Genomic DNA, 26,493 nt, shown 5'->3' with positions numbered 1-26,493 from the left:
ATTAAGCCCTTACTATGTGCAAAGCACTGTTCTAAGCACTGGGGAGGTTACAAGGTGATCGGGTTGTCCTACGGGGGGCTCACAGTCTTCATCCCCATTTTACAGATGAGGTAACTGAGGCCCAGAGAAGTGAAGTGACTTGCCCAAAGTCACACAGCTGACAGTTGGCGGAGCCGGGATTTGAACCCATGACCCCTGACTCCAAAGTCCGGGCTCTTTCCACTGAGCCACGCTGCTTCACACAAGTGAATATGTGTGAATATACGTGTTTTGTCTTTCCATGCATTTACACTGAAACTTCATTCGGGAGAGAGCATCGAAATCGATTTTTGTCGATAATAGATGGCATTGTTAGAACTCCATTTTTGTGACTATTATCACCGATAACCATGTTGACCTCTCCCTTACCAGGATCCTGAGAGGACAGCAAATGCACCTTTGTGAGCCAAGGAGGAGAGAATAACTTCTGGCTCCCTTCTATGCTTCCTTTGAAGCAGGCCCGGCCTGTTTGAATAGGAGAATAACTGCCCGTGGCCATTTTATCTACTCCGTTCCCTCTCAAAGTGGCTCTTTAAAGTTGAGGAGCTGTTGCAGCAGTGGTAGTGCTGCTAGTGACTGCAGCTCTTCTCCATAAACAATACTCTGTGTCCTCTGAGGTGATCCAAGCAGAAGGCTGTGTTGCAACATCTTTGCTCTGAGCACAGGAAAACACAATTTCCTCTCACTCCCCCACTTCAGTTCCTTGGCAGATTTAAGATAGGTTTTCCTCACCTTGTATTTCAGAATTCAGAATCAGAATTCCTCTTCATCTTCTGCGGTCTTCTCCTCCTAGGAATTGACTTCGAGATCAAGGTGCTCTTTGTAGCAAAATAAGCTATATCTCAACGAGACCTTTCAGATTTCACAATGCTGACAGAAAAGGGGTGTTTATCAGAGCCTTTGCTGTGGAACAAAGAGGAAGCAAAGAAGCCTGTATGGTAAATGGTTGGATATTAAGGCTGAAGAGATACAAGGCTAGGCAGACTGAAATCAATCAATGGTTTTTTATTGAGCTCATACTGTGAGCAGAGCACTATACTAAGCACTTGGGAACGTGCAATAGATGTAGACGACATGATCCCTGCCCACAAGGAGCTTACAGTCTCACTGGGAGACAGACATTAAAATTAGCTACAGATAGGGGAAATAGGAGAGTACATAAGTGCTGATGGCTGAGATGAATATCAAAGTGTTTAAGGGGCATAGTCGACACACAGAGGAGGGTGGGTAGGGGAAATAATAATAATAATGATGATGGCATTTGTTAAGCACTTACTATGTGAAAAGCACTGTTCTAAGCACTGGGGGGACACACAAGGTGATCACGTTGTCCCACGTGGGGCTCACAGTCTTTATCCCCATTTTACAGATGAGGTAACTGAGGCTCAGAGAAGTTAAGTGACTTGCCCAAGGTCACACAGCAGACATGTGGGGGAGCGGGATTAGAACCCGTAACTTCTGACTCCGAAGCCCTTGCACTTTCCACCGAGCCATGCTACTTCCCTAATGAGGGCTTAAAGAAAGCCAAAAGCTCCTGGCATCTCTAGTATATTAATCCACATACCATTGAAGACTAGAGGAATAGAGATAGCCCTACTGAAATCATTGCAATGGCACTTCATTGATGTCCTTAGTCTACCCACTACTTTGAGGATAATGTTCTACAAAGAACAGTGTATTATTATATTATGCAATATTATTATTATTGATAATGAAAACAACAGTTGTGGTGTTAAGTGTTTACTGTGTGCCAAGCACCATACTAAGTGCTGGGGTAGAAACAAGATAATCAGTTCAGACTCAGTTCCCGTTCCACATGAGACTCACAGTCTAAGTAGGAGGAAGAACTGTTGAGGAATCTGTGACCCAGGAAAGTTAAGCAAGTTACCCATGGTCACACAGCAAGCAAGTGGCAGAGCTGGAATGAGAACATAGATCCCCCGCCCCCCAGGCTCGTTCTTCCAAACTGAAGATGCTGTTCCTCTTTGTGTCCACTGACCATCCAGACCCCCAGAAATCCCAACCTAGTAACTGCCTCATTAAGGCAACAGTGTCTCTAGGACGACTAGATGCCTTGGTTTTTCAGGGACAGCAATCCCAGAGTTTTTTTAGATTGTCTTGGGTATTTTTGGAAAATATACATATTCCAGAAGGGGGCCCTTTACAGCTAAATTACTCACCCAACTTTGTTCTGAAACCCAGATGCTCCTGCATATTTCAAATACCGTCCACTACATTGTGATCTCCTCGAGGGCCGGGAGTGTGTTTATGTACTGCAGACTACTCTCCAAAATGCCTAGTACAGTGCTGTAAACATAGTCAACACTTAATAAATACTATTGATTGATTTACAAGCTTATATCTCCATGTCACTGGAACAGGCACGCAATATTCATTCATTCAATCGTATTTATTGAGCATTTACTGTGTGCAGAGCACTGTACTAAGTGCTTGGCGCACAGTTACAACATTCTGGGAGACTTTATGCTAACACTTATTTCCTTTCCCCAATTATAAAAGTCAATGAGAAACAGAGAAACCATTCAGACTAGGAATGGTGTCCTGATGGCTTGGCTTTCCTATGAAATAATATTATACCCTAAAATTTTACTTTGAGAGTTTACTTCCTCTCCTTCACACAAGCTCTGTCATATCTCTTCATTGTCGTCCATTGAATTTCAATGGGTGATGGGTAGTTATAATACTGAGATCACACAGAATTCATCATGTTACTTTTCTTATAGGCCAGATGAAAATACAGATTTTCTGTCTCCTGGTATATTGGAAGACATTTTTAGGATCTTCATTAATGTGCAGATAAATATAACAGTACTTTTCTTTTCCATAGCCAACTTACTGGCATTCAATAGTGTTGAAAAAGCTCAAAAAGATTTGCTGGTAAGATTGTTTAAAGATCCTTTCATTTGAAATCCATTTAAACCTTCTGACTATTATTATTATAATAATAACAATCATAGTATTTATTAAGTGCTTACTATGTGCCAAGCACTGTTCTAAGCTCTGGGGTGGATACAAGGTAATCAGGCTGTCCCACGTGGGGCTCACAGTCTTAATCCCGATTTTACAGATGAAGTAACTGAGGCACAGAGAAGTGAAGTGACTTGGCCAAGGTCACACAGCAGACCAGTGGCAGAGCTGGGATTAGAACCCACATCCTCTGACTCCCAAGCCCGGGCTGTTGCCAGTGGGCCATGCTGCTGCCTTATTATCGTCATCATCGTCATCGTCACTAATATTATGTTTGTTAAACCCAAACAGTGTCTACACTGTTAGAAAAACTGGGGTAGATGCAAGCAGTCCGGTTGGACACTGTCCCTCTCCCACATGGGGCTCACACTCTAAATGAACACCACCAGGAGGATCAGAAAATAAGTTCTCTTGAGGGATTTTAGGATTCTCACCAGGATTCTCAATAGGTGCTTCTTGGCCAAATAATCTCTACAGGAATGTAAAGCAAGGTGGGAAACAAATTCATGGAATGTAATTTTCTTGCCCTGTTGATTAAAATAATTAACTTCGTCTTTTGCTTCCCATTATTATGCCATTCATACTAATTTTTTATTCATACCAGAACGTGTAATGCTAAGATAACAAATGACTTAATGGGTTTTAAAAAATAAATGTAGTTACATTATTTGTTTTGCACTTTTATCCTGTTCTTAAATGAAGACATTTACATCAGGACTGTTTCAAAAATTCGAATATGAAGCCATAAAGGGGAAGCAATGTTGCATAAATAAATGTGAATAAACATTCAGAGGCTGTTCAGTGAAGGCTGCAGGAGTTTTATGCAGCGAACCACCATTTGAGGGTTAGGTTGGGAGAAGGGCAGTGAGAATGGTGATTGTCACCAGTTAAGTACTTTCCTGGATGTGCCTTTAGACATAGCCCGTCCCAAATTCCCTGAACTTCTGAACCCCGGATTTTCCAAGGATCTGGGCAATTTCAAGGACTGTTCCACGCCAGTGGGCAGTCCTGGATCCATTGGATCCTTATTAGAGGGAAAGGTTCCAAGGATACAAGGCACATTCACCAGAACATGGGAGTCCTGGATCCATTTCTCAGAACAGACAGCCTTCGGCAAGCTCAAAAAGCTTGAGAAGCTGCTTTGCCTAGTGGTGAGAGCGCAGGCCTTGGGTTCTAATCTCAGCTCTGCTCTGTATCCTCGGGAAAGTCACTTAACTTCTCTGTGCCTTAGTTTCATCATCCGCAAAATGAGAATTAAATCCTACTCACTTCTACGTGTACTGGGAGCCCCTATGGGGCAGGGACTGGTGTCCAGTCTGATTATCTTGATTCTACCCCAGTGCTTAGTATAGTGTTTGACACATTGTAAGTACTTAACGAATACCATAGCAATTATTATTACTGGTCCTTTAATGGCCGGGACTTCAATCCAAGCAACTTCACATCTTAAAAACTTAACATGAACTCCAAGTGCTCACCAGTTCAGTTTTGGTATCATCACTGTTTAGCATCCAAAATAATCACATGGGAAATTGAAATGGAAGAAAATGCAATAAATGCATTTTAAAGGTAATTAATGTTATAAGTTACCAGCAGGATTGCAGATGTCACTAACATACTTTATTTTGTTTCCTTAAGCACCGATAATTGGGCTGAGGCATTAACTTTAAATTAAATTAACTTAATTTAAACTCTTTGCTGGACATGTAAAAATGAAAAGCAGGATATTTGAACTTTTCTACTTTTTATAAAGATGTCTTTTTTAAGCACCCGAACCCTGCTACCGAAGGGTTTAGTACAGTGTTCTGCACACAGAAAGCCCTCAATAAATACGATTGAATGAATGAACATAAGGCATAGTGGAGACCTTAAAACAAATACGCCACTCTCCATCTCTGGGGTTGAACTCTGTCACTGGAGCACGACAGACAAGTGTAGTAGCGGCAACCATGTGACCTCAGGGTCTCTTTCACTCATTCATTCAATCGTATTTATTGAGCACTTACTGTGTGCAGAGCATTGTACTAAGCACTTGGGAAGTACAAGTTGGCAACATATAGAGACGGTCCCTACCCAACAGTGGGCTCTCTTCCTCCTCCACCTTAACCCCTAGGTCTGAGAAGAGACCCTGCTGCCCCTTCCATTGCCAGTTGTGAGCTTAGTCCCTCTGGGGTGATCCAGGTAAAAGGAGCAATGATGATATATCCAGTTGAATGTGAGAGCACTTGGAAGGTGTAACTGTTGCTGAACTAGGGAAGCCCTGCCATGATAACTATTCCTACAACAGTAATGTACCACATACCACAATTTTTATTGTTTCTCTTGTTGAGAATAGTGTTATTTCTTTTGCTGTTGATCCTCTAGACTGTAAGCTGGTTCATTCATTCACTCATTCAATCGTATTTATTGAGCGCTTACTGTGTGCAGAGCATTGTACTAAGCGCTTGGGAGGTACAAGTCGGCAACAAGCCTGTTGTAGACAGGGGATGTGTATGTTATGTTGTTGTGTTGTACTCTCCCAAGCACTTACTACAGTGCCCTGCATACAGTAGGTGCTCAATAAATACGATTGATTGATTGATGTTAATCATTCCTTGTGTGAGCACCACCAGTTCCCCCACTCCTTTTAGACTGTTGAAGGCCCCTATGGGCCTGGGGCCATGTCAAAAAGATGATCCTTGAGGCTTTCTCCAGCACTTAGCACAGTACTCTACATGCCTTATATATTTAATGGATGAAATAAATAATAACGATACTAATAATTAGTCATTTCTGAGGGCTTACTGTGAGCAGAGCACAATACTAGGCCCATGGGAGAGTGATGATGGACTATTCCATTGAGAATGATGGATGAGCTTCAGTCCCCCAAAACCAAGAACTTGCCTGGAAAAATTGATATATTGGTGCTAGTGGCTTTGACATTACTGATACCACTCTCTCTCCTGCTACTCATGTTCCTGCTGGGCCAGTGGGCAGGCAGAAATAAAGGTAGTTTGCCAAGTGCCTGCCAAGGGTTCTTTATTCCTTTTATGTTCAAAACACTGCATTTGAGCCTTTAAAATAATAATTGTGGTATCTGTTCAGGGCTTGAAATGTGCCGAGCACCGGACTAAGCCCTGGGGTAGATTCAGTGCAAGTAGAGCTGACACAATTCCTGTTCCACATGACGCTCACATTCATTCATTCATTCATTCATTCAATCGTATTTATTGAGCACTTACTGTGTGCAGAGCACTGTACTAAGCACTTGGGAAGTACAAGTTTGCAACATATAGAGACGGTCCCTACCCAACAGCGGGCTCACAGTCTGGAAGGGGTAGACAGACAACAAAACAAAACATATAAACCAAATTAAATAAATAGAATAAATATGTACAAATAAAATAAATAGATAAACAGCCTAAGAGGAGGCATTTTACAGATGAGGAAACTAGGGCACAGAGAAGTTAAGTGACTTACTCAAGGACATGCAGTTTTTGGACTCACGGCCCGGTGTTCCTTCTACTAGGCCTTGCTACTTCTCATATGCCCTGAGTTTTTTCCACATGCCCAGATCTGAATTTCTTCCAAAGCTGCAGTCCCGGAAGCATCTATGGAAATCAAGCATTTAATACCCAATAGCCGTTAAGTTAAGCAAATCTTTGTATTTTAATTTAGTATGGGAAGCATCTCCTAATGCAAGTGTGATAACTTAAGAAATGTAAAGATTCCACACTACTTCCAAAAAATCAGTTTCCACTTCAAGAGTCCTGAAGGAATCTTGATACAAATTCATAGAACAACAAGACAGTCTCTACGTGGATCAGCAGTAGAGTCAGCCTTCAATTAGATACTAACACTTGTATCCAAAGGTATGCGTATTATCGAAAAAGAATACCCTGCATGCTGTCCCGCAGTACTTGTGAAAATGCAGCAGTGCATCTTCTCTGGCCCTTTGTCATTCAGGATAAGTATTGTTCAGACTCTAGTGCTTAAAAGGGGAAAGGCAGAATCTGTGCTTCATTTGTTTTTTCCACAGTGGTGATGACTTACTACCTAGTCATTCACGCGGCAAAAATCACCCTTAGCCCAGCGACACACATTTCTATAGGGCTGGTGGCGAGAATAGGCGAAGCCTCTGGTTTATTAATTATTTCTATTATTATTATTATCATGGTACAGAACGTCACTGGGACCTCAATGGCAGCAGAAAAGGAAGGCGTTTGCAAACAGACTCAAAATGCTTTTTGCCTATGTAAGTAAAGAAAAAAATGACTGCTATCCGAGGGATTCCAGATAATTGGCTTTACTTTAGCATTATGAGAGAAACAGCTGAGCTAAATTTAGAATTATTACTGCATCAAGGAATTCTTTGAAATAAGCCCAGTAGAACACATCATTGCTGCTTACCCACTACTAGGGATCAGATTCCTCAAAAGAAGGTCATTGCCCCTTGCTTAGACAACAAAGTCACAGATGAAGTGGAGTGTTTTCAAACAGTCCTGGCAGGAAGACTAGAGGGGAGGAAGTACAGGCCACAAAGCCCATGGCGCAGAACAATTGGGATATTCTAGGAGGCAGTTGGCTTCTCTGTCAATAAGGGTAGAGCCAAGATCCCCCTGCGGTGCAGGGTGGAGTTTTCCTCATGGAGAATTTAAGGTGGGCTCAAGAAAAATGTCAGTAAATTGATAGATAATGAGGTTAAGAGGGGTTCTTAGATACATTCATCTGTACATCTCTAACCATTACGATTAGAGGTGGTTTCTAGACTGTGAGCCCGTTGTTGGGTACGGACCGTGCCTATATGTTGCCGGTTTGTACTTCCCAAGCGCTTAGTACAGTGCTCCACACACAGTAAGTGCTCCATAAATACAATTGAATGAGTGAATGATGGATATCGAGGAGGGAGGGAAGCCATCCCCTTACTCCTTCCAGTAGCCTTTGTTCCCAGTTTTGGAGATAGAATTCCGGGATGAATAGACCACTGATCTGACTTAAAGGCATATCTCATGTTTTTAGAATTTGACAGTGACTTCACAAGTCTGGCTATGATAGTTTTCATTCTGCTTGGAAGCACTACATTTGAGAAGTCTGGGCAATCTGTCTCCGAAAATTGTATGATTTAATAGTTCAATACCAAATCAAATTATTACCTTTCACCACGATGCTAGCTAAAATCGCATGCCCTCAGTGCTAGGATCTGAGATGTTGCTGGCAAAAAATGCATGCTATAGTGGGATAGAAATATCAGCAGAAATGCAGGTGGCTGCACAACTACCCAATGTATGGGGTGTATTGAAGAGATAGTAGATAATGATTAATACTTCTACTATTCATGTACGCCGTGGCTTGAAGTAAATAGATTTATCTGGTTCCTTTAGCTAGACTGAACTGATGGTGAATTTCCAAATCAGAATGCTATAACAATTTTCCCTATCGAGGCCTTTTCAATAGACCACTAAAAATTTGGAAACCCTGCAAAAATTATTTTTTAATTACCAGTAGGGTAAAGGGAACAGACAGGCCAAGGCAAGAATCAGCAAATATTTTGTAAAGAAAAAAACCCCAAGGAGGTATCACTCTCCTGTCTTCTATCTACATTTGAATGGAAAATTATCAACTGAAGTGACATTATATGACTGTAATAGCGTACTTCATGAGCTGCAGAGAGAACACAAATATTCAGGGCTCAAATGAGATGGAATTTTACTGTGTAGTCTCACAAAATGAATGCCTTTATAATAGCACAAAAGAGACCTGGGCAAAAGTCACTTGGCAATCTGAGACGAGTGCTTTATCATGTGTCTTTCATTTTACTATTAAAATCTAGTGTTTATTTCCCCTGCTATTGATAGGAATCCCTTACCATTTCCTCCTCAGACAAACCTGAAAACTTTGAACCCATGAATGTTACATTCTCCCTGTAATTTTATCTGGTTTCAATCTGATCTCATTCCATTTTATTTTAATACCACCAGGCAGTCCTGCCCTGAACCGTGTTTCGCTATGTATATAAATTTCGCTATGCAATTTAGAAAAGACATGGAGCCTGTTTCGATTCAGTGCAATGGTATGCTGGGAGAAATAGTCAGGTGAATGCATGCATATGATGTTGGATCTGGGGGTGAGTGTTATAATATGAGTTTTCCTTAAAGTGGGTTTTTGTAAGAATGCAAGCCTTGCGATTAAAGAGGAACTGACTCTATTCATTTTTTAAAATTTGTGTTGGCATGAACTGCTACCCATGTAGGGCTTTGACCCCAGAACTCACCCAGAAATGTCCGCTTGCCCCATAAGCAATAGCGTGCGTCACCAGTCCATGCAGTCCCTCACACCATGCCACACAGATTAGGCTGAAGGTGGGAAAGTTAAAATTAAATATACTGGAAATAGATTAAGAGAAAAAGAGATGAGTAAAATTGATGTCTGAATCACCTGGAGGCCATTTACCATGAAGGATATAGCCCCGACATTTTGAGAAAGTGGTTATAGGGAGTAGGTTAGTTTTAAGAGTGGAGCTGGGTGAATTACAAGGTACTGTGCCTGGTAACTCCTCTCAGGGTCGCACCTGGAGAGTTTCCAATACTCTACCAGTCTCGACTATGGGAGGGACAGTCAAGAAGAGGTATATCCATTCCATTCCCAGCTTGAGCAATGGCTAGCGAGTGGAAGGCAATCTGCTACAAGTCAAAGCTCACCTGTGCTGGGCAGCAGTAGCGTGGGAGAAAGTCAAGGATGGAGGCAATAGAAACCATTTACATATTTTTATCAAGAAAACTCTATGGATATACCACCCTGAACGATTGCAGATGGAGGTGGGGCGTGCTGGGAGAGTCGTGTCCGTGGCGTCGCTGTGGGTTGGAGACGACCCGTCAGCCTAAGACAAGACAAAATGCCTGGTAAAGTCTTCAGCATGTTGGTGAGTCAATTTTAATTGGATTTTATTTCTAAATTCTACTTCTAAACAACCAGGAATATTTCTTGATTGATTTTTAGCTCTGTAATGAAGACTTTCTCTCTAGGTATCTCTAGTCTTTCCTGTCGGTAAATTAAGCTCAATTGGCAAATAAAGGAAGGATTAGGGCAGTCTCACGCTCAAAACAGATTTGGCCAAAGAAAGTAGCTTAACTTTGTTGTATTAGTTGGACACAAGCGAATTGTATAAAGTCCTTCTTTGTCAAAAATGGCAATAACCTAACCATATGTGAGTATGACTGAAGACTAGTACATGACTGAGAATCTATTCCCCCTCCTGAACAGGTAAAGATAGTTTTATGTTGTTTGCCACCTGCAGGGTCCGTTGCTGTTTTCAGGGTCTGTGGCAGAGAAGCAGCATGGCCTAGTGGCTTGAGTGGCTGGGAGTCAGAAGGACCTGGGTTCTGATCCCTGTTCTGCCATGTGTCGGCTGTGTGACCTTGGGCAAGTCATTTCACTTCTCTGTGCCTCAGTTACCTTATCTGCAAAATGGGGATTAAGATTGTGAGCCCTCCGTGGGACAGGGACTTTGTCAACCTGATTAGCTTGTATCTATCCCAGTGTTCCAGTACAGTGCCTGGCACAAAGTGAGCGCTTAGCAAATAGCATAAAAAAATATATTTTCAAGGCTACTTCTTGGTTCTTTTCTCCTCTATTCCTTTCATATGTCTTTTCTCTCGCTCCTTCACCCATAGTCTCCTCCTAGCTAGTGTCTCTACTTTTTATTTATTTTCATTTATTGGGGAAGCAGCATGGCCTAGTGAATCAGAGGACATGGGTTCTAATCCTGGCTTCACCACTTGTGTCCTGTGTGATCCTGAGCAAGTCACAACTTCAATGCGCCTCAGTTCTCTCATCTGCAAAGTAGGGTTTCAAGACCTGTTCTTCCTTCTACTGAGACTATGAGCTTCATGTGGGACCTAATTCTCTCATATCTACCCCAGCGCTTAGTACAATGCTTGGCATGTAGACAAGCACTTAACAATACCAAAATGATTATTCATTATTACTATTTTTCTCCCTGTACTACTACTTCTCTCCCTCCTGTCACTGTTTGCCATCCTCTACCACTCTAGTAAATCATTCCATCTTCTCTTCCCACCTTGCTTTCAACTCTGCAGACCCCTTCTCTTTCATTCCCCCACTTCTAGGATCTAAAGTATGACTTGGATCTTAATAATAATAATGGCATTTGCTAAGCGCTTACTATGTGCCAAGCACAGTTCTAAGCGCTGGGGGAGATACAAGGTAATCAGATCGTCCCACATGGGGCTCGCAGTCTTCATCCCCATTTTACAGATGAGGCACAGAGAAGTGAAATGACTTGCCCACTGGGTCACCGCTGCCCTGGTGTCTGGGGTGAGAGAACAAAACTGAATGCAGTTTTGTTACTGTTGGGTGAAGATCATGGTTACAGAAGAATGAGAAGATTCTTGCATCCCGTTTCCAACCTGGTGGGGGACCTATTTGAAAGCAAATATAATTTTCTTTGGAGAGTAAGAGAGTCCAATGTAATTGGATTCATTACCCTCAACGTTTAGTTGAATCTGGATGCAACTGACCAAATTTAGACTTTATTTTATTTTTTATGAGACAAATTATATTTATTTTTGATATAACATTTAATGAACAACTTAGGCAATAGATTTTCTTTCTAAAATGTCGGACTTATTTTAAGATTAAACATTGTTACAGCTTTCTATTAAGTATGTTCTAGCGCAGTATGGAAGATATTTGTTAAAAATGTGAGGGGGACTTCAAGCTTTACTCATTAAAAATAAGATATTTGGAAGCTATTAAAAATTAATTTTACAACTGTTTCATTCTTCATCAACTCTCCTAGAATGTTTCTCAGGTCTGTCTTCAGAGTCATCTTTCTTCCCACTCCAGGAGCTCTGAGTACAGTTTGAAATTCAAAACCTAAACTGTTCAAATGAGTTCTAAATTTTTCAAGGTTTGATCTCCCATCCAAGGGAGGACAAGTGAACAGTGAGGCCACAGGTAAGGTAGCTGTGTCATATGAGAGAAGACATTAAAAGAGGGCATCACTTTCACTTTTCCATTCTGCCAGTCTCAGCAAAAACCACCACCCTTTCCTGACAATCTTAGTTTTTCTTTGGAGAATTCAAGACAGAACCAGAGTTCAGTCATTAGACCAAAAGATAATCTGGCCCTTGCTAGTGAGTATATGACTGTGATGCTCACTGTTTTCTGGCATCACGTGGTTAATAGTTAAAGTAGCTAATGGATGACACACATATATATGTGTGTGTATATATATATATATATATATATATATATATATATATACTATATACAGTATTTACAATATTTATAGCTACAGCATAAATACTGTATCTATGCAGAAATGGTATCTAAGTTCAATGCTTCTGTTGGCTATCATTAGAGTTGTCAATTGTCCCATCCCTTATAAAAACAAAATGACAAATATTTAACATTTGCAACTTTAAAAATGATAATGATTTTTATGCTGCACAGCCCCCATCCCCACACTTTCTTCTTCTTTCTAGTAAAGCAAGTCAAAATGTCAATTTACAAAGCTCACTTATTTAGGTTAGCAGTGGGCCATTTGACCCAAAGAGCATAGTCCATCTTCTTCCATGAGAACACGTTTTAAAAAAATAAAAAATCATCCTGTTCAAAATCCTAAAAGAAGAACCCATTTCCGGGGTTGAAATATTTTGAGTGCTATGAGATCCTCAGAGGCAATATCCTGTGTAATAACAGCGCACTGAATGTTAGAGTGAATAAAGTGCATGCCAAAGAAGATAAGCTTTACTTTGCAAAGAGGAGCCTTTTGAATACTGTAACTGTATTATCAAGGCAAACTATTGTTATTAAATCATGGCAGAAATGTAGGAAACTGAAGTGTGTGAAGCCCCCAGTTTGTACTCTGTTCAAAGGGTAGGTGCTATAGAAAGCAACCCTGCAGCATTGCATATTTGGAAACAGACAAATTAGACCTTCAAAGCTCTGATACTCTATGCCAGGAATTGATCATTAATTCTTCCGGCCAAAACTCTCTAGGCTTAATGTTAATTGGAAAGTAAAGACTTTAATATCATTCTAATAGCTATGGCATGGATGGTTCATTAGTAGTCTGAGCCCTTCAGAAGTGGCTTCCTAAATCTATGTCTCTTCATTGTAAACTGGGTTACTTTTATAATAATAATAACAATAATAATGATGGCATTTATTAAGAGCTTACTATGTGCAGAACACTGTTCTAAGTGCTGGGGAGGTTACAAGGTGATCAGGTTGTCCCACGGGGGCTCACAGTCTTAATTCCCATTTTACAAATGAGGTAACTGAGGCACAGAGAAGTTAAGTGACTTGCCCAAAATCACACAGCTGACAATTGGTGGAGCTGGGATTTGAACCCATGACCTCTGACTCCGAAGCCCTTGCTCTTTCCACTGAGCCACGCTGCTTTTATGGGCAGATTCCCTTTTATCTCTGGCTCTGTTCCTTACTTGCTGTTTTGCAATATAGGGCTTCTTTAGTGCTACAGCCAGTTCCTTCTTAATGAAAAATGCTAAACAATGAAATCTGTGGGAGAGTATTCATAGCCTGAAACCATCAAACATGAAAGAATAATAATTCATCCATGAGGGGTAAAGTAACCCATTCATGACATCCAAATGTGGAATTATTTCAAAGTGAATCTCTTCAAAAGCAACACAGTAGGGTATGCTGCAAAGGGTTAGGCAGATGGCAGATTCCTTCTAATGGATAACCCAAGAAAAATAAAAGAAACGTTTTTGCTAGAGCATATGGCAAGAAGATTTGAGAACTTCCCTCTGATTGAGTAATAGCAAAGTGCCCTATTCAGCTGCTTCTTTACCGTTAGAATATTTGATTTGCTAATATGACACCACATTCCTGGGAATCGTATTGATGACACCATCATTCATCGTCAGCATTAAAAGTCAGCTTGCGGTCTAAAAAATCATTATTTGATTCCCTGATAACACTAGCAAAGTGCTGCAAAACTGGAACTGCTAGCAGTAGCTTCCAGTTCTTGGGGGTATGTACTACTGAAAATGAAGTCAGACTGGAGGAGGGCAGGAAATCCCACAGTCTGATTCAAGTCAGCAAAAAATCCCTTACAAAAATAAGGGAATATAAACGTGCTCTTCAATGAATGAGAACAATTATATTTCCCAAATGGATATCCCTCATTGTACATGAACTGGTCAGACACAAGTTCATTCATTCATTCATTCATTCAATTGTATTTATTGAGCGCTTACTGTGTGCAGAGCACTGTACTAAGCGCTTGGGAAGTACAAGTCGGTTTATGTTCGATGATGCAGTACTGTGGAAGAAATATTCCTCTCTCAGAAACAAAGATCTTTAGCATTTTCAGAGCATTACTCAGGTCACACTTCCTCCAAGAGGCCTTCCCCAGTTAAGCCCTCTTTTCCTGGCTCGTTCTCCTTTCTTCATGGTCTGGGCACTTCAAACTGTGACCTTGGGACACTTGTTAGTCACCCTACCCCCAACCCCACGGCACTTATGTATATATATATATATATATATATATAATGATATATTATAAATTGCTTATTCATTCATATTAATAAATCTTTAAAAGCCTTTCTACTTGTTTTGTTTTGTTGCCTGTCTCCCCCTTCTAGACTGTGAGCCCATTGTTGGGAAGGGATTGTCTCTATATATTGCCGAATTGTACTTTCCAAGCACTTAGTATAGTGCTCTGCACACAGTAAGTGCTCAATAAATACGATTGAATGAATGAATGAATATTAACGTCTGTCTCCTCTACACTGTAAGCTCATTATGGGCAAGGAATAATAATAATAATAAAGATGCCATTTATTAAGCACTTACTATGTTCAAAGCACTATTCTAAGCACTGGGGAGGTTGCAAGGTGATCAGGTTCTCCCACGGGGGGCTCACAGTCTTAGTCCCCATTTTATAGATGAGGTAACTGAGGCACAGAGAAGTTGTGACTTGCCCAAGCCGGGATTTCAACCCATGACCTCTGACTACAAAGCCTGGGCTCTTTCCGCTGAGCCACGCAGCTTCTCTATGTGTCTGCTAATTCTATTGTGTTGAACTCTCCCAAGCACTTAGTACAGTAAGTACATAGTAAGTGCTCAATAGTACAGTGCTCTGCACACAGTAGGTGCTCAGTAAATACGATTGAATGAATAAATATGATTGATTGATTGATTGAATTTCTTTGGTGGGGTCTTCCCTCTTCTGAGTGAAGGCTTGTTTTGCTCTTATACTGTACTTGATTGGGTAGCTCATTGCCAGCTGTTCTTGACCAACAGCTATAGTGTAGTTAGCTTAAGTAGGAAGACTGTAAGAGGGCAGAAGAAATCTTTAAAAGTCTCAATAAGGAAAGATGAAGCAGAAGTCATAGTTGTGGGAAATTGGGGATCTGCAGCAGTTGGTATTGACCACCGGTACACAGCAATCAGGAATGGGGGGTGGTTATTTTAGGGCAGAACATTTGAGAAGAATACTATATCAAGATGTGAAAATCAAAAAGGCACCTGGTATCTCTGGTAATCGGTACAGAAGCATAGGAAAGGATGATCTCTGTGGAGGTACAACATAGGAGGGAATTTCAGTGATACCTTCACTCATGGATCAAGCCTCACTGTCTCCAGTGTCAAAGATGTCATGTAGTTTTTGAACAATATCTACATGTGCGATAAAGTACAATGGTAACACAGATTTAGGAAGGAGGACCAAGTCATTCCTTAAGACTATCCTCAACTCAAAGTTCCCATGTGTGACTCTGCACTAGATACTAAATGCCAATGTCAAAGCTGGGTTTATTTCCCCTTGGGTGGAAAAGTAGAACCTCTGCCAACACCATGTGACCTGAATGCTGTATCTGAAGCATCATATATGATAATTTTACAGATACATTCCAGGATATAACTTCTTGGATAGTCTGTATGCAAAATGCCTCTTTCTTTTCACGTACCATATTTATTGGCTGGCTTGACTGAACAGCAATGGAAGATTCCTTAAAACTCTGCATCTCTGGTATATATTTCTCTGGTTCTATAAGTGTATTGATTTTGTGGAACCAAAGTGAGAAAGTAGTACCACTGAATGGATTCTGAAAAGTCATAAGGCATTCTTTCATAAAATGAATCACTGACCCATTTGGAAAATTTGCTGTTAATTTGGCTGAACAATGAAGTGGCCATTAGTGTTTCAAAGAAACATTGCTTTCAAACTGATGCTGTCACTTTGGCATACTCGAAATTGTAAAATATATATCCAGGTAGTCTTTTTTTCTTTCTGTGAACCTGTCAAATAATGCTATTGTGTGTAAGCTTTATGCCATTATAAGGTTTAACTGCTTTGTGTACTTTAAAAATGAAAATATGCAGCATCAAGTAACTTTATTCCGTTGGTGTATTAAGAAAATCTAGCAGATAGTGCACCATTTTATGTTCAAGTAAAAGTCTCGCCAGGCTACCACAGAATTCAGTATTGGAGGAACAAGGACTACAGAACAGCAATGCAGATACCAGATTAGTCAAAAAGCTTATTCCCATCCAAGCAGTAGAAAGTATGTTAAAAAACTACTAGTGAATACAAATAACCCATTTTCCTTCACAGTTGGTTCCTAATTACCAAGGCATGTCCATACCATTTGCTCTGTTTTTCATAAAGTGAATAAAATATATGGTTCTTGCAAACTATTTATTGAGATTATAAGAATGCCTTTGAAAGTCCACAGTGCCCTAGTCATTTCCTCTGTATATTAACCATTTTATGCATTGCCTTTTGATGATAAACTAATAAATCTGGTACTTCTAGAGACTGATTCCTTAAGAATTTTGACTTTACCTTACTCTGACATTTATTATGAAATACATTTCATGCACATAACTTTTTAATTGGAAATTTTAATTAAAACGCAAGGTTTCTATTTGCTTCATAAGTCTGTGAGGGGCCATTGGATTGTAGGATAGGTTTAATTTCCAATTCAGTTGTTTGAGACTAAGAACCTGTATAATTCAACCTTAACATTTTCACCTTTTAGAATGCCTTCTGGCTAAAAAATTAAAGATAGCTATTCCACTACACGTTTTCGGTGATGTATTGTTATACACATTTTCTTGAGCAAATCTCTTTATATTACTGACCCTTTATCCTTGGACTTCCGTGATTGTAATACAGCACCACCTTTCCCCATATAGCAGTACAAGAACTGGCAAGATAAGTAAAATGGCATATAATTTGACATCCTATATGTGAAAAAATGAACTTGAATAACTTTGATTCAGTTGGTTTCATTAGGAATTGCTAGGTTTCAATGTGAAACATGTTTTCCCAAACAAAATTACTTGACTGGGAAACAACAATTAAGAAAAAAACTTGTGAACACTAGCTTCTCGAGACATTCTTCACATGTGCTCATCAGTTTATGCTGTTCTGTTTGGTGGCTCTAGTTGAAAGCAAAAAAAGTGATATAGAAAGGGGCAGGTATGAATTCAGCTCTCTTAGTTAACATCTAGGTCACAATTTCCATATTCAATGTCACTGTAAACATGAATTGGCCCAAGAAATATAGAGCATGGTCTGTACTAATCTCAGGATCTCAACTAATGCTAGAACCGTGTGGGGTGATAGCAACTGTAATGGGTCAATGGGAGAGATTTCCAGAGGGAACAGACCAGGAAGGCTTTTGAGAAGCAGGAGAATGGATTAGAGTCCCAGTCTTGAGGATCCCAGCACTGCAAACCTCACCTAGCTCTCTTGCTTCAGAGGGTAGAAGCCCAGTTATAGGAAGTTGAGCTGAGGCTGCTGTGAGAATCCAACATCATCACAATGCCTCCCAGCAACCCTTTCCAGTGACCACCTCTTCCACTGGTGTTCCACTCTTCCACAGAGAAGCAATGTGGCTCAATGGAAAGAACACAAGCGTGGGAGTCAGAGGTCATGGATTCGAATCCAAACTCCACCACTCGTCAGCTGTGTGACTTTGGACAAGTCACTTCACTTCTCTGTGCCTCAGTTCCCTCACCTGTAAAATGGGGATTAAGACTGTGAGCCCTACGTGGGACAACCTGATCACCTTGTATCCTCCCCAGCGCTTAGAACAGTGCTTTGCACAGAGTAAGCACTTAACAAATGCCATCATTATTATCATTATTATTATTATTTGATCCATTCATTAGGGGATCAGGTAACAGTCTAGCTTCCCTCTAGCCTGTTAGCTCCTTGTGGGTAGGGAATGGATCTGCTAACTTTCTTATATCATCCTCTCACAAGTGCTTCATTCAGTGCCCTATAACAGTAAATGCTTAATAAGTATGCTTGATGGATTAAGCATCACGACTGTGAGCCCACTGTTGGGTAGGACTGTCTCTATATGTTGCCAACTTGTACTTCCCAAGCGCTTAGTACAGTGCTCTGCACACAGTAAGCGCTCAATAAATACGATTGATGATGATGATGATGGATTAATTAATTGAATGTTCACAGGTGGACCTATGATATCGAGCTGGAGTTTCAGATGATCTGGTCAGGATGTTGGCTGGTCAAACGTAATATATTCTAGAATAATAGTGGTATTTATAATAATAGTAATAATTGTGGTATTTGTTAAGCTCTTACGATGTGCCAGGCACTGTACTAAGCGCTAGGATAGATACAAGGTAATTGGACTGGACACAGTCCATGTCCCGTGTGGCATTCACAGTCTTAATCCCCATTTCGCAGATGAGGTAACAGGCACAGAAAAGTGAAGTCACTTGGCCAAAGTCCCACAGCAGGTAAGTCGGGGAGCTGAGATTAGAATCCAGGTCCTTCTGACTCTTAGGTCTGTGTTCTACCCACTAGGCCACACTGATTCTCTAGAACATATCCATCTATGAATACTTTGTCTTATGCCGTCAAGTCATCTTCGACCCATATGGCGCATAGTACTAGTTTAACAAATACCCAAAACAATAAGCAAACAGAAAACCTTTAAGATGACTAAAGCATTCAGCCAGTTAAAACAATGCTTCATTTCAAATAAGTAGTATGGAGCTAAGGGATATGTGGAATTTCGGTGGTGGCAAATGAACAGATACAAAAACTAAAATGCTACAGCTATTTTACACTCATAGGTTGACATTGCCCAGGTCACTTTTCATATGAAATATCAAAATATAACCTAATTTTCTTATGGTCTCTGTTGCCGAACACTGTTCTCTGAAACAAGTTCATTTCTTTTAGGAGTGTTTGGCAAGGACACTTCAGCGAGTTTGTATGTGAAACCAAACAAGGGAAAAGGGGGGTTTATGTTGCTTAGCAACAGCTCTCTTTTTGGTCAGGTTAGTGTATGACTATGAGGCAGAAAAATCTGTAAATTCTATGGATTTGGGTTGTTTTCAAAGAATTTTTTGTTTCTCATGAGCATTTCTTTTGTGAACCATTTGGCATGGCTTGTATTTCTCTTCAAACCTGAACAAAGGTGCAAATCATGGCTTCTGATAGAAATACTAATGACACTTCTGCAAATCAGTGTTCTCAATGCAGTTTCAATAGCTGCTATAGTGTAGAGATGATTCAGAAATTTTAAATAAAGAATAAGGAAATTATTGGTCCTAACCATAGCCTATCTAAATAATAATGGTGGTATTTGTTAAGCACTTCCCATGTGCCAAGCACTGTTCTAAGCGCTGGGGTAGATACAAGGTAATCAGGGTGTCCCACATGGGGCTCACAGTCTTCATCCCCATTTTACAGATGAGGGAACTGAGACCCAGAGAAGTGAAGTGACTTGTCCCAAGTCACAGAGCTGACAAGTGGCAGAGCCAGGATTTGAACCCGTGACCTCTGACTCCCAAGCCCGGGCTTTACTCACTGAGCCACGCTGCTTCCCCTAAAGGACTTTTTTTATTAAACTTTGGTGGTATTGATTATTCTCATCCATAATGTAATGCCGGTGAAATCTATTTTCCCTCAGGTCATCTAGAGAGAACTTGATTGAAAATGTTGATTAGATATTTGAATTGAAGTGATTGGAAACAAATCTATTCATCCTTGTCATGACCCTAGTTCCTGCCTCAAGATTTTCCATAGCCTGCTCGCCTATTACAGTGGGAATGATCTCCTTTCTTATGTAAAACATGGCATTACTATTGTATTCTTACAAACTTCTAAAAACCATCTGCAGTCTGACAGCAACCATAGCAACACCAAAAAGACAAAAGTCTAAATGCTCCATTCAAATCAAGCAAAGCTGGAACTTCATGGTATTAAGAAAAAGAGCTACAACCTACATTTAGGAATAGACAACACTAACTAGCCTTAAGCTCTACAGTGTTTGCCAATATAGGAACAGCTATTCTTCAAATTCAAACTGAATTTGTATTTGAATTTGTATAGTATTAACTATAGTATATTAATCCATGAGGGCAACTATGGATGAAAAACTGATATGTGACTGGTCTGTCTTGTCATATGCTGTCAAGTCGTTTCTGACCCATAGCGACTCCACGGACACAAAGAGCTTAGTACAGTGCTCTGCACACAGTAAGCGCTCAATAAATACGATTGAATGAATGAATGAATGAATCTCTTCCAGAACGCCCAGCTCTCCATCTGTAATTGTCCTGGTAGTATATCCATAGTGTGTTCTTGGTAAAAATATGGAAGTGGTTTACCATTGCCTCCTTCTGCGCAGTAAACTTGAGTCTCCACCCTTGACTCTCTTCCATGCCACTGCTGCCCAGCACAGGGGAGGTTTGACTTGTAGTGGATTGCCTTCCACTGGCTAGCCACTGCCCAAGCTAAGAATGGAATGGGTAGGCCTCTGTTTGACTCGCCCTCCCACAGCCGAGACTGGTAGAATACTGGAAACTCTCCAGGTGTGACCCTGAGAGGGGAATGTGACTGGTAGTCTGCACATAATATTTGAAAATGGTCTCTTGATTTGTAGTAGAAATTGGGGTATATTCAAGGACATTACTGTTTGTGGTTCCGTTTTGCTATTTAATATTTTGCATGGTATGTACCTGAATGTAGTGGAACTGTTCAGGAAACTGGATTCCAACTGTAGCAGATCCAAGTTACGGCCATAAAGGCTTGAAACTACCATTCCTGGGTCTGCATTCGGCTTGATTTGGACCTGGGTGGTCAATTTGGCTTTATTCTCTGTCATCCTTCCAATGGAAATGCTGTGTTTCTTCCTAATGGTCTGAAGTAATTTGCAGGTCTTAATGAGTGGCTATGTGCATTCCGAGAGCACAGTCTTGGTACAACAAATATCATGTCCACTGTTCCTTGTTGGGTTCTATAGCCTTATTGAGATTCTGGGAACTCATGGTTGACTAGGTTGCCAGAAGCCTGACCAGATGGACTTAAGCTAGGATCTTGCCAGTGGTGGAGAGCAGGGAGATAGCAACAGTTACCACAGTCAGCTTTTTCACATATCACATAAAAATGGAAATTTTCTAGGAGTATTGGAATTCTGTGGAGTTTTTTTTAGCATTCTTTAGATTATGAGAAAACCTCGGCAGATATCTAAAGCAGTTATTCACCTACTTGAAAAATATCAGCAGGCATAGCATTTTGACTGATGGCTTTATTTTAATTAATAACCCTCATGAGGATGGTAGAGAAAGCATGTTTCATTATAAAAACTCTTCTAATAGTGTGTTTTTCATAGGTGAGGTCTGCCTATGGAGACACTGATATGACTGAATTTGGAATTTGAAGGCATGCTTGCTTCATCTTCTCATTTCTTTACAAGGGCAATATGATTTGGGGCTCAGTATACCTAGTCTCTTTATTCAATAAAGACATTATTGTCAATGTAAATAGCAACTACAACATCTACATACTGGTTTAGGGTGTGCTTTGTGGAGTCTGCCCGTCCCCAAAAAAATCCATTAAACATAAAAGTGGCTTTTGGAAGAGGGAGATTATACTAATCCCTTCATTTATTGTCCAACTATAATGTCTTCTTGTAAAAATATGAAGATCTAAGGGGTAGAAACCAATTAACTATAATTCTGGTAGATGTAACTTGGGGAGGAAGTCCATCCTTGTCTTTTTCACTAAATGATATCTTATGGGGATTGCTATGAGATGATAAAATATATATATATAAAGAGATGTATATGTATATCTCTCTCTATATAGCTATATATATGCACATACACACACACACACATACACACACACAAACAGGTGCTGCTTAGTAAACAATTTCAACTATGACCTGAACAGATTGTGTGAGATGAAAAATGAATGCTCGAAGAGGTTACAGACGTAGTAATACTGTAATTTCTTGGCTTCCATTTCCCGGCTCCAGTAATGGCACAGGCACGTCACACTCTCATAGTGTTGAATCATCCAACTCTAGTTCCTGAGTTGCACTGGATAATGTTAAGGCAGTTATATATTTCAGGACATTTAAGTGTAAATTGAAGATATCAGCAAATTCAGTTTAACAAGCATCAGGAACAGAGCATGTTTTCTTGGTACTTGATAGTTCGAGGATGTGTATGTTCAGGGCCATTACTTAATGTATGTGATAGGATAAACTGACTGACAAAGAAATTATTCATAGATGAGGCAGCACCTCTGCACAGTGCAGGTCTACAAAACACCACAGTAACTAAGCTCTGTATTATTTCTCCCAGGATGTCATTTTCCCCCTTCTATGTCTGTTAAAGGACCTGTAGTGAAGAAGATGAGAAAGATACAGAGTTTGCCAACATTTTGCCCATGTCATGTCTCTGGCCTGGATCTCCAATTCCCTATGTATACAGCAGAACACCACTTGACCACCTTCAAAACCTTATTAAAATCATGTCTCTTTCAAAAGGCCTTTCCCAGTCAAGCCATCTTTTCCCCTACTCCTTCTCCCTTCTGCACCTATGCACTTGGATCTGTACCCTATAACAGTTGATATTCACCCCACCCTCAGTCCCCAGCACTTAGGTACATATCCATATTTTTTTATTTATTTCAATGTTTGTCTCTCCTTCTGGGAGCTCTGGGAGCTCCTGTGGGCTTCTGGGCTTCCTCCTCCTTCTAGGATCACCAACACTGGTGTACTGTACTCTTCCACACAATAAATAGACTTCATCTTCTCTAGTAGAAGGCAAGTTGAGGAGGATGTTGAAAAGTTCTCGTCAACTTTTCAGGATTCCCCGGTATTTATGATGTAACCAAAGCCATTTTTACTCTTCAGAGGGCCACCACCCATCACATGTATTCATTAATTTGGTTTGCAACTCATGGGTCAAGTTTCTGAAAGTCTCATTTTTGTCTAAGTGCTCAAGTGTTTCAAGATGCTTCTGGTGCAATCAATGTTTCTCAGCCCGTAGGCCTTATTATTTCACCCCTGCAAACTATTCTGTCACGGGTCTCTGACTATACTATTAAGTAAAAGATGGTTAAATGCTACAAGCGAATTACTGCCTTCATAGACATAAGGTATAATCTGTTTCACATATAAATCATTGAGAGCTACACTATGGTTAGTCTTATCTCCCTTCTGAGTGTAATGACAAGGCTTAATTTATAAAATACAAAATCTTCAGACTTTGTACCTTTTTATATCATGAGCTTATATTAAATTGTAAAATTATATGTTTATTATGAAACCAGAAAATGCAATTGCCTGACAAAGATGCTGTTAGCATGACCATAAAAAATCTAAAAATAATCTTCTAATTTATTTGGATAAAGCATAAATTATGAAAGACTTTTATTATCAAAAATTAGTAATAGCATAGTTATTTTTAATGTGATCTAGCAGAGGTTGTCCTTAATCTTTTAATTTCTGACACCTGAAATATGTCTGGACTTCCCTTCAAATCTCAGTAGGTCTCTAAATCCTGATATCTTCCTTTATTAGTGAAACTCAGTAAGTCCTGAGCTAAGAACTACTAAAACAAGATAAGAAGAGGCAAAGAAATGTTGACCAAAGAGAAACTGAGCTTGTGGCCCAGGCTTCTCAAGTGGAGTTAATGGACTGTTTCAGATTGTAATTTACTATCAGATAGTGAACCTCAGCCCAGCCCACTGTTGGTACGATCATACGACCATATCCTGACCGTAATCAATGGTGAGTACTGTTGTGGAAAACCATTCTGGTGATTAATTACAGTCTGTTAGGACATCTGATCAAGAAGAGTCAGTCTCTTGATTGCCATGTTCCAAGGCTTACCAGTTTGCCATGCGATTTTCCAACAGTTCATGGTTGCATCTACCTTGAATGTGTTGCTCCACCACGCCTTTATATTTCTTCTGCTAGCTCTGCTGTTGGTCCAGTGGAATGTGAACCACTCTGGGAATTAGGAGACTTAAATTCTAGCCCCAGTTTTTCCAGTTGGGTCTATGCTTTCAATAGTAAGGTTTCCTGACCAAAGAATTTTCCAGGGTATTCAATGAGGTGGACAGGCCCAGCAGGAATTCTTGAGAAGTAGCTGGCTAATGCGGACAGCAAAGCCTGCATTTGCTACCAAAGCAACTATGCAGCAGCTACTAACTCTGTTGTATTCTCCCAAGCACGTTACTCAGTGCTCTGCACACAGTGAGAGCTCAATAAATATTACTTATGGACTGATTAAACTGCCACTATGGCACAACACTGACTCTTTATTGTGGTTACTATGGCTGTAAATAGGTCTTGCAATTAAAATACCATTGTATGCATTTTTAATGTTTTGCACCCCTGCTTCCTTACTACTTGTTGCACTTACACTGTGTCATTTCCTCTGTGTAGGTTGTCGGGCATAAGCTTTCTGGCCTGAGATTCATCCGACATTCCCAGTGGGGGACTCTAACATATTCGTTGTGTCCTCCCTGTTGGCGATGGTGCATTTCAACTCATAATGCAGTCTATATAATAAGGTTCTTGGGTCCCTTAAGGTTATGTCCCACCCAGTGAGTTGTTTTGGGATGATCATTATTTTAACAGCGTGAACTTGATATCCACCTTACCCGCAGCCCCACAGCACTTACATACATACCTGTAAGTTGTTTTTTTTTTTTAATGTCTGTCTCCCACTCTAGACTGTAAACTCCTTGTGGTCAGGGAACATGTCTATCAACTCTGCTAAATTACTCTCCCGAGCACATAGTGCAGTGTGCTGTAAACAGTAAATATTTAGTAAATATGATTGAAAAGGAGTTTGAGTGGGGGAAGCAGACATTAAAGCAAATTTCAAATAGGGGAAGTGGTAGGGTATCAGGATTATGTCCATGGGTTGAGTAGGGACAGGGTACCTAAATGATGTGGGGCAGCACTTAGAACAGTCAGAGCTTAGAAGAGTGCTTGCCACATAGTAAGCGCTTAACAAATACCATTATAATTATTATTATTATTATTACAGACCCAAGTGCATTGGTGACAGAGAAGGGAGGGCAAATAGTGGGGAAATGAGACATTGGTCACATCTCTGGTAGAACCAGATGACATACTATCATTGTTGTTATCAATGGTTCTTTTAAAATGAACATTTATAACTTCCATATTTGGCTAGGTTCTAGGCACTTTCTCATTAACCGACATTGCTAAAACAGCAATGTAAAGGATGAAGGTCAACCTGTTTGTCTTATGGTGACCATTGAATTGGCCCTCCCTAGGGGTCAGGTTCTGTTATTTTGTAACTAGAGTACTTTCCTTCTTGAGTCTCATATTGAATGTTTTACAGAAGTATCAGTATTTTCAAAGTGCTTTAGCTTCACAAAGTACTCCCATCATGGATTGGTTATGATCTCTACTTCTCTTACATCCCAGTTTGGCATATGAGGAAAATCAGAGGAGAAAGTGATGGGGCCAACACTTTTCAACAAGCTGGTGAGACCAGAATTCCCATCCATTAATTTAGAAACCATATGTTCACTAGACTTGTCACTGATCATGATACTGGTACATTATTCCAACAGACTGCGCAAAAGCAACAGATGGGTCCTTTTATTTATATACAAGAAACTGCCTAGTCTCTCCTCATTGTATAACACTGTGCACATTGTAGTTCTAAGGTTAGGGCTCTACTCTTTGTATTCCTTTGATCCATGAATAGCTCTTAGATCAATGTAGAAATTGTAATGTAGAAACCTTAACCTTTTCACTAAAGTGTTTCAGGTTCACCTTTATATTTGAAGTTGGTTGGGATTCAGCTCATTTAGCAATTGCCGCTACTAGTGCTGACACCGTAATGAAGTCTTGATATAGTTCCCAGCATTTCTGTGGTATCTGATGTTTAGCAAAGATCACATCTGCAGTAACCCTCTGGTCAGAAGCCACATTGCAATTCTAGGAGAGCATGGTTAACGATGCTCATCAGTAGCTGGGCCAAGAGGAGTCTGGCTAGACTCTTGCCAGCAATGGACAGCAGTGAGATCTCATGATTGTTTATATAGTCAGCTCTTTCCTTCTCAAGGTAGTGGTGTTTTATGTAATCGTGCTGATTTTGCAAATTCGGGCTTCTCACTCCCTACATTAGGGGGGGTGTCCCTCAAGACTCTCCCCTGGACCC

The 26,493-nt window shown here is 40.3% G+C and overlaps 1 non-coding gene across 1 annotated transcript; it reads left to right on the top strand.

The window, feature by feature from the left end:
• The first annotated feature begins 9,556 nt into the window (after positions 1-9,556).
• On the top strand, positions 9,557-9,694 carry LOC119948308. The gene has a single exon (XR_005456714.1). It is a non-coding gene; the product is annotated as a small nucleolar RNA SNORA7 (small nucleolar RNA).
• The last annotated feature ends 16,799 nt before the right edge of the window (positions 9,695-26,493 follow it).

The sequence above is a fragment of the Tachyglossus aculeatus genome, chromosome X4 (assembly GCF_015852505.1).
Source record: "Tachyglossus aculeatus isolate mTacAcu1 chromosome X4, mTacAcu1.pri, whole genome shotgun sequence".
Classification (NCBI taxonomy): Eukaryota; Metazoa; Chordata; class Mammalia; order Monotremata; family Tachyglossidae; genus Tachyglossus; species Tachyglossus aculeatus.
This window is presented reverse-complemented; position numbering and strand designations above follow the sequence as displayed.